Source organism: Punica granatum, unplaced genomic scaffold (assembly GCF_007655135.1).
Source record: "Punica granatum isolate Tunisia-2019 unplaced genomic scaffold, ASM765513v2 Contig00002, whole genome shotgun sequence".
NCBI classification, from domain to species: Eukaryota; Viridiplantae; Streptophyta; class Magnoliopsida; order Myrtales; family Lythraceae; genus Punica; species Punica granatum.
Genome location: NW_022204029.1, coordinates 14,953 through 30,436, shown reverse-complemented (window position 1 = coordinate 30,436; position 15,484 = coordinate 14,953). Strand labels below are relative to the sequence as shown.

The window sequence follows — 15,484 nt, the reverse complement described above, 5'->3', positions numbered from 1 at the left end:
CGGGGGAGAAAAAAAGATTCTTTCCCTTTTATTTTGCTGAAGATAGTGATGATGACTTCAAAATTTGATATATTTTAGCTTTTATTATTTAAAAATCTAGATTTTTTTTTCCCGATTTGCACCGCACGGGACTTCTAGATATCAAGTCGTTCAAATCGAAAAAAATAAAATAATGGGGCATGAAAAATAATAATGGGATATGAAAATTTTCTCTTATGAAAATCAAAGTCGGGTCGTGTAGTTGTCACTGCACTGACCCTGTTTCCGTTATGGGTGTGAAAACAGATCGGAATCCATGGGGAAGCGTGAGGAAAGAGATTCTCCGGTTTGACTTCACGCTTCGCAGAAAGATCTCTCTCCACTTCATTGGGCTGCGACCTCAGACTTATTTTTGTTTGCATTTTAATTTGCCCCAACATTTTACAATCTTTGCAGTTTGCACCATGATCTCCCAGTTTCAATTGATATGATCATCCGCGACCAAACTTCACGCATAAGGCTTGATGGAAAGGTTCAACTTCCGTTGAACACTTGGCTTGATGGCTCGATATGACTTCTGGCTCGTCAACTTTTTCGAGCTCGAGCAGCTTGGGCTCGACAACCTCGATAGGCTCGAGTTCGACTCGGGCTTGACTTGGTCGGTCTCGACATAATTCTAATTTGATAAAAATAACAATAAACACATCCAAAGTAGTATAGAAAGCATAAATGAATCAAATGATGAAGACTAACTGAACACTATAGGAAGCTGAAATACGTAGTGTTATTATACACAATAAGGAGCAGCTAGCTGGGATAATAATTATTGATAATCCATTGGATTTATACGGACTTAAATTCATATCTACTTAAAATTTCAAGCTAATAATTGGTGGTTCTTAAGCCTCATATAAACTCACATATATTCTTTCAATTTTTCCATATAGGATTAATAATTCTCAACACTTGCCCACGTTGTCACTTGCACTTAAACACTCGCCCTTAATAATTGACCTCGAGTCGAGCTAAGTACTGGTTCCCAAGCCACTACATATTGGGCCTGGCATGGTGTGAGTGTATGCCCATACGTGCATGAGCGTGTATACGCGTAACATGTGCTCCGATACTATGTTGATAATCCATTGAACTTATACGGACTTGGACCTATGTATACTTAAAAATTCAAGCTGATTTTTCAATTTTTTCATGTGGAATTAATAATTCCCAACAATAATAATAATAATAATGTGGGCTTAGGTTTATCATATGAGTTTAGGTTGGTTTTATCAGGTGGATTGAGCCTAGAGTAATATTATATGAGAAATGGACTTAGGCTTGATAAGGCTCGCGAGCCCCTCGAGCTGAGCACACCTAGGCTCGAGCTCAACTTGAGAGACTGTTCGGCTCAGTTCCAGCTCAGCTTAAGTTCGATAAGACTGAGCAAAACTCGAACTTTCACCAAACCAAGCTCGACCAATTTGTGAGCTGTCTCGTCTCGCTTACATCCCTACATGCGATCAATATCGCTCTAGTGACGGGAGAGATGCCAGAATTTATTTTTGAAACGATCTCGGGAGTCAACATTGCAACCCGGCGCCGATCCATGGTACAGCAGGAGCCAGGAACTTGGCTGACCAAATATTCCGCACAAACAGTGCCGGTTATAAATTGGTGGTTAGCAAAAATCGAGGTCGCAAATTTGAAAATAACAAGTATTGGGGGATGCAAAAAAGGTCATTAGCTAACTCAATTGGGCAAACAAAGCCGACCTGTGGGGAAAAAGTGTCGTTGCTTTCGCTTTCACAAATAATTGTAGCACAGTGACGTATGCTATTGTCGCTTGATCGGTAAGTTTGAATCTTATAATATGTTATTTGTGTCTTATTATTAATTATTAGAATTATAAGTTATTATGATTTTATTTTACGATAAGATGTCTATGAGTATGTCTTATAACCGAAATAGTATTTTGCTTTTTCATACACGAGCTCGTGGAACGCTCCTTTGTTCAGTCTTTGACTTTAGAAAGGGATATACCGTATAGTGTCGTTTGGTTGTGTAACGTATGTGTCGACTCAAAGCAGTTTTGAAATGTATAGGTTTTGGTAACGACACTTTAGTTTATCGTTTCCATAATTGTTCAAGGCCTTTTTCATTCTTTTATTAATAATTAATATTTTTTTTAATAAGATAACTAATGATTCATTAAGCAAGTGGCATACTTGTAATTTTATATAGAGTGCGACTAAACTTATTATTAGGGAAATAATTATATGGTGGTCCTTCTTCCATCCTAAAAATCTCCCAAGGAGAAACAATGTATGGTATATTCTTGCGGCAAATCGAGATACGCATGCCTTACCGAGCAATCAATGGTTCATCGAACATGAGTAAGGATCTTAAGGTTGTGTTTGGTTTTACAGTTGAATTTTGATTTTAACTTGTTTGTAATGATTGTATTGTTAAATTATGAGAAAAATTGTAAAAAAAAATGAATAGTTGAGAGAAAGTAATGATTGTGTTGTTGAATTATGAAAAAAGTAATGAATAGTAGAGAAAATTTAGTATTAAAAATTGAATTGAATGGTTTAAAAAATAAAAAAAAATAAAAAAAATAATTGTACTGTTGAATTGAAGATAAATGGAGTAGAGTTAAAAAAAAAATTTAAAGTCAAACAAGGCAAGTCTTTGGAGTAGCTTCGTGATATTCAATCAGGATGGATATGTATGAACTCATGGTGTCCTTGATGAATAAGCCCATGAACGTTCATATCTTCATTACTCAATTATTGGTTTGGGCCAAACCCAAGCAATACCTCTCGTCATTCATCTGAAGTTTAGGTAATTTAATTTATTCAGGATAATCCAAGTAACTTATGCGATGCTTAGATGATTTATTCAATATATAAGTAATTTATTCGAAATTTAAAAATTTAGTCTCGAGTCCTTCATTGAATGCCTAATTATTATTCACTTGGAGTTGATTGTCATTTACTTAGATTTTATACTATTATTTCGAACACGGCTGTAACTAAATAACTATGACTAGGTAACAAACTAAACCCCCATGTTATACTTCCCAATGCAAGAATATCTTAAATAGTCCTACATTGCGATGAAATGATGAAAAAGAACCTATAAAATTGATCCAATTAAGAATAGCTATGATAACTATTCGAGCAGTTAATATTCATTTCTTTTTCCCGTTTACAATTTATTAGTTAGTGCTTGTTTATGTCACATATTAAGGAAGGATTTGTGAAGAATTTTTCTCCTGAAACATAACCTGTAAGGAATGGTAGATTCTTGTCGTATTTAATGAAATTAAAAATTATTCTTTCCCCCTTTTTATTATATATATATATATATATATATCTAACCTAATCTATCTATGGTAATCTATTTCTGGCTCAGCTAAGTGGGAAAGGAGAGCCATTTCCTTTTATTGACGTACTAGTAAGGGCATTGTTTATTAAATTAGAAAAAGAAATAATAAAAGGAAAACATGGAAGTTTGTGTCGATGTTTAGGTCGCTGTCCAGTGTCCATTTTGAATAGGCATATAGAGAAAGGCCAAACGCAAGAAACGGAAGCTCTAACTATTTATATTGTGTTTTCCTCATAGAGATCGTTTTCTAAATCAGCAATATTTTTTTTGTTTAATATCGTGGGGTGTCAATACCTCATCCGACTAATTCCTACAGTCCTGTACACGCATGCACACATGTCAAGGCACAAGACAAGGTAAATTTAGAGGTGTTGGCTAGACTCAACTGATGCTCAAGGATTTACGAAACTGGGACAAAGAGGAATACTTATGCTCTTTCTTACTGTCAGGCCAAACACGAAGACGTGTTTTTCAAATCAGCAATTGCCTTCCTTATTCAGCTACTTAGGTGGAATATTAATATTAAAAGAAATTTTATATAGATCAAAGAAGGTGTAGTGCAACGGTGCATATTCTCGCTTGATAAATAAGAGATTTTAGGTTCGATACTTGGATGAAATTACCATACCCCTTTATTAGATATTTAAAAATTTTATTTTATTGTATTAGACCCATCTTTCCCTTCTAATTGAAAAAAAAGAATACACAAATAAATAGATAAATAAAAGGGATGTGAAGGAGATCTGAATAAACTATTTTCTATGTCACTAGCTAATAAGTAATATTTGTTTGGGGGATGACTATATTGTCGAATAATGAAGAACAGATCACGTCGTCATCCAACAATATCAACTTTTCAGAATAGATCGCCGCGATAATCATAAAATTTTATCAAAGCACAATTTCGAATTTTGTGCATACATTTGCCTTATATTTGATCGATCACCAGAAAGACCAACACATTAAGATACCAAAGAAGCTCCCATTTAGTAAACGAGAATGGAATGCAATGAAATAAATTTACTTCACAATCCTTAGCTAGTGTTACTTTCTTTCTTTCTTTTTTTTTTTGGTAGAAAATCTACTGCTACTTTTTTTGGTAAATTATTTTTTTGGTAAATAAATCTACTGCTACTTTTATGATTTAGAAAGTCATTCCATTTGAATATTTTTCTTTCAATTTTATAGAAAGATCGTTCCTAAAAATAACTTAAGTAATGGTTATTCCATCATTTCTACTAAGATTTAGACGTGAATGATAGATTTTCTTTTAATTTCTCATTACTAAATATATATAATAATATTTTCGGTAAATAAGTCCATTTGCTTAAATACATTCATTTGTATTCTTAAGTTCAATTCAAAAATCACTATTTTTCTCTTAATACAATTATAGTTCAATATATGAAGTTCATTATATTCCTTTTAATTCCATTTTTGTGTATTTTTTTGTACTAAAACCTTGTTTGGTATGCCGGAATAGAATGAAAATGAATAAAATGGTGAGAGAAAAATGGTGATTTTTAGATTGAACTAGAGAATATGAGGACTAAATTTAATGAACTTACTTTTCTTGATATCATTCTATATATCGTATGTTTAGGAGAAAATCTTAAATGATCTTACCTCACATTGATGTGACGAGGAAGAATCAATAAGAAATATTTAATGAAAATAATTATAACAATTATCTGAGTGATTAGCTGCATTAGCATCAATTCTTCTATTTCATGCAATTTACTTGGTGTTTCCTCCCGCCACGTGGTGAGGTAGGATCACCTAATAATTTCTCTATGTTTAGATATATAAAACTAAAAGATAATAAAAGATATATGTAAAACTTAGTAGAAATAGAATGAGTATTCTTTAAGTTTTTTAAGAAATGACCATTCTATCATTTTTTAAATAAATTTTCCTCCAAATAGAATGTTCTTTCTAAACTCATACAATTATTTTCATATAAGGAAATATAGTAGAAGGACGGATTTTCATCCCATTCATTTCCATTCCATTTCGGCGTACCAAACGGGGTCTAAAAGTAACCGTAGAGATAATCGATGAAATTGCAATCTATCTATATCTATATCTATATCTATATATATTATTAAGTAAAATGAGTCTCAAAAGCAATTAATAGAGTTATACTTAATAAGCTTAGAATCATCAATTTGCTTTATCAATTAATGACTTTTATAAAATTTCTTATGTTATTGTAAAATTTGAAAAAGAAAAAGCAATAGAAGTTTAAAATTTTCTATTACTTTAGCGACTATATTTGATATAATAAAGGTTTGAAATACAATATAACTTGAAATTGCTTGTATAATTACAAACTTATATTTTAATTTAATTATTGTATTATATATCCACATCCGTTTATAGTAAATTGCCCTATTTAATGTATATAAGAGCAAGCTCCTTTGAATTAATATAATTTAGAAAATTATTAAGAAGTTATAATAATGCAGAAATCGATTTCTATGTGCAATCTCGTATATAAAATATAATTCATACTTTAATAAATATAATTAATTTTAATTAATATTTTTCAAGAATAAGTAAAGAATTAAATGACTTAAAAAGAAAATTTATTTTTCAAAGATCTAAATAAATTTTATAATTTTGTGATAACGATCCGGTGCATTGCAATCGAGAGCACACTAAAAGAAATAGTTAATTGATTATTTATGTATTTTTTTAAAAAATATTATTGTGAGTCACTAATTTAATGATATTAAGGTCATTTTAAAGTTTAAAATTAATTATAAACCACTAAAATTAATTACTGGGCGCTAATTTCATGAACTTATGATTCATAAAATTAAAAATAAATCTAACATTTGAACATTAAAAGCTCACAAAATAATATTTTTAGAGCATAAATAAATATGTAAATAGTAATAAATGCATGAATGGAATATCAGTGATATATCTTTGTAATATAATAATGATTTCATAGATATATAATTCATACGAATAAGACAATTAGTTGTTAATTATTATTGGATTATTTATAGTTAGTCTAATGTTGTTGAAAGTTAAGTTTTTAATTCAAATTATCATTTATTTTTATTAATGAGAAATAAATTATTAAAAATGTGATTGATTCCCATAAAAATGATAATAGGTATATGATGATGTATCCGCGTAAAACATGAGATAGAACACTAGTTTTTACCAATCCTAGTATATAAACATTAAATATCACCTTGGAATGTGTATCACGTTTATGAACATTAAATATCATCTTGTTTGGTCAGTGCACATATTATTATTAAATATTAGTTAATATTATTAAATGGATGCACGCGTAGATATGGTCCAACATTGAATCAACACGAGAGAATCAAATCTTATAATTGCAACTGCCAGAAACAACACCAGCTGTTCCACATAATATTTTGTATCTTAGGAGTATATATGCACTTAATTTTTAATTAGCAGAATAGAAACATTCTATAATTCGTTGTGGCACTACCTTTTCTCGTTCTGACACTAAGTGTACCCTTTTATTTATTAAAAAATCCTTTTAAACAAAATCCCCGAGGAAGTATGATAACTTTGGGCTGGAGGCCCATGCAAATATACTTGTATGCCATGCGATGGATATGAAGCTCAGAAAGATATGTATCATAGGCTGGCTGTCCCGTGCAAGCAACAGGTCCAATCAAATTAACCAAATCAAGAGAAGATTATGCATATGTCTAGGAAGGCCGAGCCGAGGGTCTACTCTACTCGATAATATAACACAATCTCAAAATAAAATATCCATTTGAGAAAGAAACTTACCACGATGATGCCATTGCGATTTACCGAGTCGACCACCCTTAGGTTGCGAATTGCAATGGAATGGCAGTCTCTTTTCCGTTATTAAAACATCCTTTCCCGAGTCAGTCCAGTGTTTACTACTTGTACCAGGTCTGATGCGTGATAACAATCCAAAACTTCAAAACGGTTCAATAAATATTACTTTTCCGAGCAATTGTGGTCGCGTCGCGGGATCGCATGACAGTGGCTAGTCCTTGTCACATTTTCACAACTTGCATTTGGAAAGATTCCATGGCCTCCAAAATGGGACTCTTTCATATGTTATTTCATGTCAAACTTTTTCTTCTCATAATAAAGATTCTTTAAGCAATGAATTGTTCTTTCTGAGGGCAAATTGGCTTCCAATAGTTCCAACTTGCAAAAAGGGTCCCTTCGCTATATTGATCATATTTAAATGTATTATTAACAGACGAGTCACGACGATTGACTACTAGCTAGAAAAAGATATCAAAGTACTATAAACTATCCGGTGTAAGTTGGTCATGCATAAACCCAATCATCAACTCGGAATTTTGGCTAAAACATGGACCAAAACCCATGATTAGAAGAGCCTCATTAGCTGTTCTATATAAACAGGAAAAAAAAAATTAGAGTGTGAATCACTAGAATAAATATGACTTCGGAGATCTCTCGCCATATATAATGTCGGCACTAAATTAGGAGGAAATTGAAACTGAAATGTTTGACTTGAGTGGGCTGGCGAGGAACGATCGACAGTCGTTCCATGATATGACTGATATGAATGGGCTGGCAAGGAACGATTGACAGTCGCACCATAGCTCCTCGGATGAGGCACACCTCAAACATGAAAAAGTCAAGGAGAGTTGAATTGGGGGTGATGGCCCAATTCGACCATAAAAAGCTTAAGTGAGAAGGCACAGCAACCAAGGACAGATCTAGGGCGCCCCTTGAACTCGGAAAAAATTACACTTCATATATATATATATATATATATATAATACAATGAATTTGCCTTTTCTATATACGTAGTTATTATAATCCGCCCCCCGTCTTTACTATTTTAGTTTTCCTTTCCCTTCTCTTTAATTTCGTCCCTATTGGATTAAATTTTTAGATTAGTTCCTGACGGTAACGATTGATAAGGGAAGAGAAACTTCTGAAATGAGAATGTCTACTCGTTTTTATAGTAGAATTCCTAGCGTATAAGGATACTCGTACATGTGAGAATTGAGGTTTGGTTCCATTTAACTTCAAAATATTCTAAGTTTGACTATGCTGTGTCTTATATCTATCGCCGACTCTGCTGAGTCCTTCGGATTTAACCTGATGTGCAGGCTAGGTTAACATGATGTGCATATTAGCTCATTTTGAAGTTCAAGTATGGTGGGGGTTGACTATATTTTTATTCGTCATAACGAATGAACACCGTTGTAAGGAATGGGAGATTCTTTGGTAATTCTATCTCGTCACATAACATGAGAAAGTATCAATCACAACACAGTAAACGAGGGAATGATGTTAATCGATCGAGTGACTGTCGTAATTATTCTTAATTGTGGCAATCTAATTGGTTTTTTCTTACCAAGAATAATTAATGTTATAATAAGCTTAAAAAAAGAAAAACCTCTGACATAATCGAACGAGGCCGTGTCTCCAAAAATATAACTGGTCAAGATACTTTTAACTAATTATTAGTTTCTACCATTTATAACGAGGATCTCATGCCTATGGGTATAACAAAGGATTTTGTGCCGACGATATATTCATTGATTATCAGCATTCGCCATCGGAGTTCCGAATAATAGGAACACGATCAGAAAATTCCACGATAAGACAGGAGAAACTCTGGGCCTCCTGGCTTGCTCTATACTTACTCTCAATATCATTATCGGCGCTGTCAATTGGTTATTAAAGGCCTAGCGCACTTATTCTGGGAAACATCAATTGGAGAAACAAGTAAACTCAAGAAAAACTCGAGTCGACTGTCGATGCGCACAAGAAGAAGAGGGGATGTAGGTACAGATTGAAGAACATATGGCAGAAGCTTAGCTGACTTTAGCAATGATTTACGGAGAGAGGAAAAGGTTTCATCTACTGCAAACTGTAATTTCATTAACCCTCTGGCACAACTGTCATGATGCATACAGTGAGATAACCATTTATTAGTCCCAATAACGAGACCAGCAGGATCATCCAACCTTGATCACCATATTTAGCTGTGAAGTAGAACGCAGGGATGAGCAGGAACCTGCTCAGGATAGCAATCATGATGCCCTTCCGGGACTCGAGCTTCAGGCAGCCCAGGGGAATGTACCTTGATATCAGGTCCTACACGTTGAACATTGCAACCAGTACGAGCGCATACCTGAAAAGATCCACCACATTGGCAAGACTTTGGGCAACCTTTCGAAATTTTCACCAACTAGATCAATTCCATATGCTGCATGCTTTTGAAGTACAACTTTCCATTTTATTGTGGGGCAAAAAGAATGCGAAATTCCCTTTTTCTGCAGCTTCTCTGGAAAGACTATTGAGTTTCGATGCTTTTCATCGTAAGAAAATCTTTCCCAGTTCAATCAGATAACTTGTTTATCCTTATTCTCTGTTTCAGTAGAAAAGGGAAGCAAACGGAACAGATTTCTTAGCAATTAGCATCATCAATATTACATACCATGTTCCCAATTTATGCTTTCCAGTATTCTCGTACAAGAATCCCGGGAATATCGACAGTGTCAGAACATATATGAGGTACAGGTCAACAGCATAATCTATATTCTCGAGCAAGAGTTGCTTGGTGCTCAGCCGTCCTTGCTCCCTGGCTTCAAATGAAATTTCAAAATTTATATCAAGAAATTCATAAGGACAAATACGAAGAACATAAGCATAGTGTTCGATTTTAGAAACGATTGGCAACATCCTACTTGATTTGCTTGAATTCCAGCAGCAGCAAGATCAGCATTGACAGTCTTTGATCCCTCAGAAGCTGCCTTCGAGTGGTAGTACTTGACTATCGGAAGCTTTGGGAACACAATTGCATAGAGGAGAATGCAGAGGAACTCAAGGAACGTGGAGATTGCAAGGAAGAGCACTGCAGAAAAAAAATGTATATATAATATATCATTCAGCTTCTTAACTTCTTGAAATCAGAAATAGAATGAATATTTCTTTGATTTCCAAGGAAAAAAAAAATGTTCCAATGAAGCAGTTCCGTGAAATCAAGAAAATTGTTGCTAATACAGTCACATACTCGCCCCCTTACGAAGACCACTACTGGCATTCTCAAAAGCTGCTTTAGCAATAAGCCTTAGACCAGATGTTACAGTTCCAGATGCAGCCAATCCCGCAAAAAATGACTACATAAAAGTTTGTATTTTGCCTCTGAGTTTCAGATAAAAAAAGCCGAAGAAAGCAAAACTAAGAATGTGGAAAATTATGGTTGAAGAGATCAATAAAATTGAAATAACCTGCATGAATTCAGGACACATGAAAGAAAGATCGCCCACCATTCCACCCAGAACAAGAGCATCGGCCACTCCAAAACTAGCCACAAGGGCGCATATTCCAATATACGGTCCAATCCCTCCTTTGCCGGAAGTTGCTAAGTCCAACTGTCGCATGAGAAGTTAGGTAGAATTCGTCTAAAGTTGATCAGCTAGGAGATAGCATGATTAGCAAAATCTGTCATTTTGTACTTACAACTATGAGGAAGAAGGTGCCGAGACAGAAAAGGATGAAACCGGCTAAGTTCCTTTTCCAGGTATCGACCTTCGCTTCATTGTATGTGAGAATGGCTACGGTTCCGACCACAAAGGGTTGGTAGAGGAGTGTGAGAACTCTTGAAGGATGGTATTTCTATGGAAAATTGGAAAAGGGGATTCTCGCCGAATCAGCTTATCAAGAAGTCCTATTCAATGATGCTTACCCAAATTCATATTCGCTTGCTCCAACGAGACCATTCAATCCAAAAAAATCAAACTTAAACAATTCCTTTATGATCATGACACACAACCTCGGTACCTAAACAAGAAGCAGAACTAAGACAATTTTGATCCTCTAAGAAGATCAATGGACACCAAACAAGCTGAATAACAGAATAAAAAGGTCATACAGACCATAATTGCCAAGTTCATTATTTTTTCCCCCCTTACCGGAAACAGGTCGTAATAGTAATCTTCAATAGACACCACGCTGTTCCAAGCGACAAGAGATCCAAGTCCCTGAATCCAACAAACCATCGTGGCCTTGAATTTCCCCTGACCTGTCAATATCATCAAAACAAAGTAATGAAAGCCAATTAAACGTGTCCTTTAACACAAACAAGTTACAACTCTCGGGTTCTAACAACATCGAACTAAACTTATCCAATGCTGTTACAATATAAATCTCAAACAATTATTACAAATACAAACAACTCTCAGCTAGTGACAATCAACCAAGTACCTCAAACCTTGTCGGGTGCCCACCTCCACCATCATACCCCATTGCTTGCTCCCTGAGAAATGTTGAAACTTTAACTCAACCAGAGGGAGATATAAACTTATATTTGGAATAACAGCAGAATGTACGGAAGAATATACTCACAGAAGTGGAGAAGACGATGAAGAATGTAGAGAAAAAGAAGACTCTGATTTGGAAGAGGGAAAATGAGATTGGAGCTGATTGGGATTCGGCATGATGTTTGAATATCATTCGAGATCTTGACAAAAGGTGTGTGCCTGTGTCTCTGCAGCAACGAAGCTTGGGAAGGAAGCCAATAGGGGAGTGGCCACTCTGCTGGGGAAGGCATCTTTTTCTGGTTGGGTGAGAAAAGAAACGACATAGCCGACTGCATCCAGGCATTTTGCACGGATTTTCAAATTCAATAAATATGAAAATATCCTAATAATTTATTAACGTAATTGCAAATATCTTAGTTTATATCCTTTCATAAAATCTCTTGAGAACCTTGCTCTAATGCCCATAATTTCGGATTGCAGGAATATACTTCGGTGCTTCGCTAACTCCTGATACACACATACCGGGAGGCTAATGCGGTTGCTCGCTACCTTGCTAAACTAGCTAGGGATGACTATTACCCTAATCAGACGGTTATGTATTTTGATACACCTCCTCAAGGTGTATCAGCGATACTCTTCTCTGATTTTTGGGAATTCATAATAACTGCCTAGTTTGTAAGGACCTTTCCTTGGTCGACTATGGTTGATTATTAATATAACTAGTCATCCCACCAGCGCATTGCGCGCGGAATTATCACTTTTGAAAAATAATATCTTTAAAAATATTAATTAGTTTAAACTTGTAGAATTTAGTTTTTGATAATTTACAAGTTGATGATTAAATGAAATGATTAAAGTTATTTTAATAGAAATTAAGGTAGTTAAAATTACAATATAAATTTATCCTATGCATTATGTGATTCACTTAATATTTATACTACTGCATTATGTTTTGAAACCTGCATTTATACTCTTATGTGTAAATTCTTCTATAACATTTTACTTTTTCATCAAATTAATGGTAGTTATTTAGTGAAGAACTTATGAATTATGTATAGAATATTAATCATTTTAAAATCTTTATTATTTTTTTTTTCAAATATGATTTTAAATGTAATTTATGATCCGTGAAGCACATAAGTTCTTCGAACAATTTATTATTAAGTAAAAAATGTAAAATTATAAAAATTAAGGTATCATCTATAATTTTGATTTATAAGAGAAGCCTTACTTCTTTCACGAGGTAACCCTTTTTTCTTTGTCGGGTCAAAGATGAAAATGGGTGTTTGGACAATTATTATTGATTTTTTTGTTTTAGTTTTGATTTGTAAGGGAAACCTTATTTCCTTTTAAAAGCGGCCTTTTTTTTTGTGTTTTGGCCAAAGATGGAAATAGGAGTTTGGACAACTATCATTGAATTTATTCTTTTAGTTTCGATTTGTAAGAGAATTTAGAGGCTACTTTTTTTTTCTTTTTTTAGTCAAAGATAAAAAAATGGGAGTTTGAACAATTATTATTGAATATTTTTTTTTATTTCCTTATTGGTCAAGGTATTTCCATAAGTAAATGAAAGGTAACACAATAGTGAGTTGAGAGTTTGACACTTGGAATGATCTCGTTAATTATCTCTCTCCACTTGGAACAACCTCGTTAATCCTCACTCTCCATTTTGCAATTATATATTATATAGCCTTTCACTCTTTCTTACCAAAAAAAAAATCCTCCCATAAAATCTTTCATTGGCGGAGTTTAAGGATTTTGAAATACAAAGCTATATATTCATATTAGCATAGTTGAGGCGCAGTGTTCGCCGTATGTGACCATTAATCTTTTCAATCTCTTCTCCATTATTTCAAGATATTGAAGGATATACTTTTGTTAGAATTGTTATTATTCAATGATAGGGACATTACTAATGTGGGTTGGTTCAAGTGGTTCAACGTTTGTTCCCCTTAATCAAAGTCTCGGACCCGAGTCTTGTGAATGGAGAAAATTCCATGCTGAGAGAGTTTTACCCCTTAATAGGTCGACCGATTCAACTGAATTAGTTGGCGGCCTATTGGGCTTCCAGATACCAGGGTGTGCAAAAAAAAAAGAAAAAGATAGGGACATTTCCTCCCAAAAAACGAAAAAGGAAAATGATAGGGACTATACCAACTTGCAAAGGCATTCATTGCTATAGATCATATTCAAGGTCACGCATAAATCTGATCATCATCGACCGAGAATTTGGACTGAAATATGAACCAAGTCCTATGACTAAAAGAGACTCGGTGTTCTATGAAGAATAAAATTAGGATAAATTACATTTCCCTCCCTTGAGTTTTTTTCAAATGATACTTAACCCCATTCTTAGGAAAAATTGACATTCTCCTAGATGATAGTTAGCCACATTCTTAAAGTTGACACTCCCCCTCATTTGACTATGTTGACTAACATAGTTAAAATATTTCATTAACTATTATAATTATGATTTTAAAATAATAATAATAATAATAATAATAACAACACTAATAACAAAAAAAATTGAAAACAGAGAAGTTGTGGATTTCGCCAATTGAAGAGGTGACTGCCGTCGAGCCCTCAGTGGCCACTGACTAGAGTTAGAATATTCTCAAAATATTCTAGTTAGCTTTTTAGTAATTTCAAGAATTTAAGAAATAAAAATAATAAATAAAAGACAAAGAAGTCATGTCGGTCTTAAGGGGATAATTGTCACTAGTGAGGCCACCAGCACCACCCCATAGTCGAGAATCTAGAACACTCCTAGGATATTTTGTGTAATATTTTGATCAACTTTTTTAATAATTTCAAGATTTTGAAAAAAGAATCAATATATTCTAAAAGAAAGAATAATGCATATATACATATAGAAAAGTCATGGTGTTTAATTATAAAAAAAAAAAAGAAGAAGTCATAGTGGTCACAAACCCCTCGACAAGGTTGTTGTTGTTGTTGTTACTATTATTATTATCATCATCATCATCATTTTTTTTTGCTGTCGATGGTGTTCGGCGCCGTAGCAACCGACTAGTCTACCGGGCGGTGTATTGTACAGTCTGGGGCCCGCCATTAAACCCCAGATGCCGACCCCCGAGAGAATCGAACCCTGGTCCTGGCCTACTGCTTGTTATTAGCTTACCAACGAATCCAACCCCTCGTTGATTCATCATCATCATCATTGCTATATAGTAAATGAGAGTCAATTTTTTTCTAAGAATGGGATAAGTGTCATTTGAGAAAACCTCAAGGGAGGGGAATATAATTTACCACATAAAATTAGGCTAACAGATGATAGGGCATATGACCTGCACTATATGAAAGGCAATTTTAGAGATCTTTCGCAATATATAATTTTGGTACAGAATTAAAAAAAAAAATGGAAATGGATACTGTTGGATGCAGTGTATGTAAGTAAATGGCTTAATATTTTCTTCTTGTACTAATTTATCGGATCCCTGTGTTGCACGAATTTTATAAAGAAAATATCATCTAAAAATTTAAATATGAAAATAATTTGCATAAACTTATAGTTTATTATTTATATTTTATAAACTTTAATGCTATAAATTTAAACTTGTGATAGAATAATATATATTAAATATATTAAAAGTTCTCAAGTAAGCAATTCATGTAATATATATATCATTATCATTTACTAAATTAATTCAAAATTTAAGTACTTTTTTAGATTAGATTCTTAGTTTTATTTTGTTTAAAGAAAAAATAATGCAGAGGCCATCAAAATCGCTAAACTTCATTAGTTGCTTGTGCTTTTTTCTAACTGATATACAATATATTAAATTTTATAAATTTGAATACTTTCAAATAAA

General features: G+C 33.6%; 1 pseudogene; it reads right to left on the bottom strand.

Moving 5' to 3' along the window:
* Positions 1 to 9,140: 9,140 nt before the first annotated feature.
* On the bottom strand, positions 9,141 to 11,637 carry LOC116189735 (annotated as a pseudogene).
* Positions 11,638 to 15,484: the final 3,847 nt, after the last annotated feature.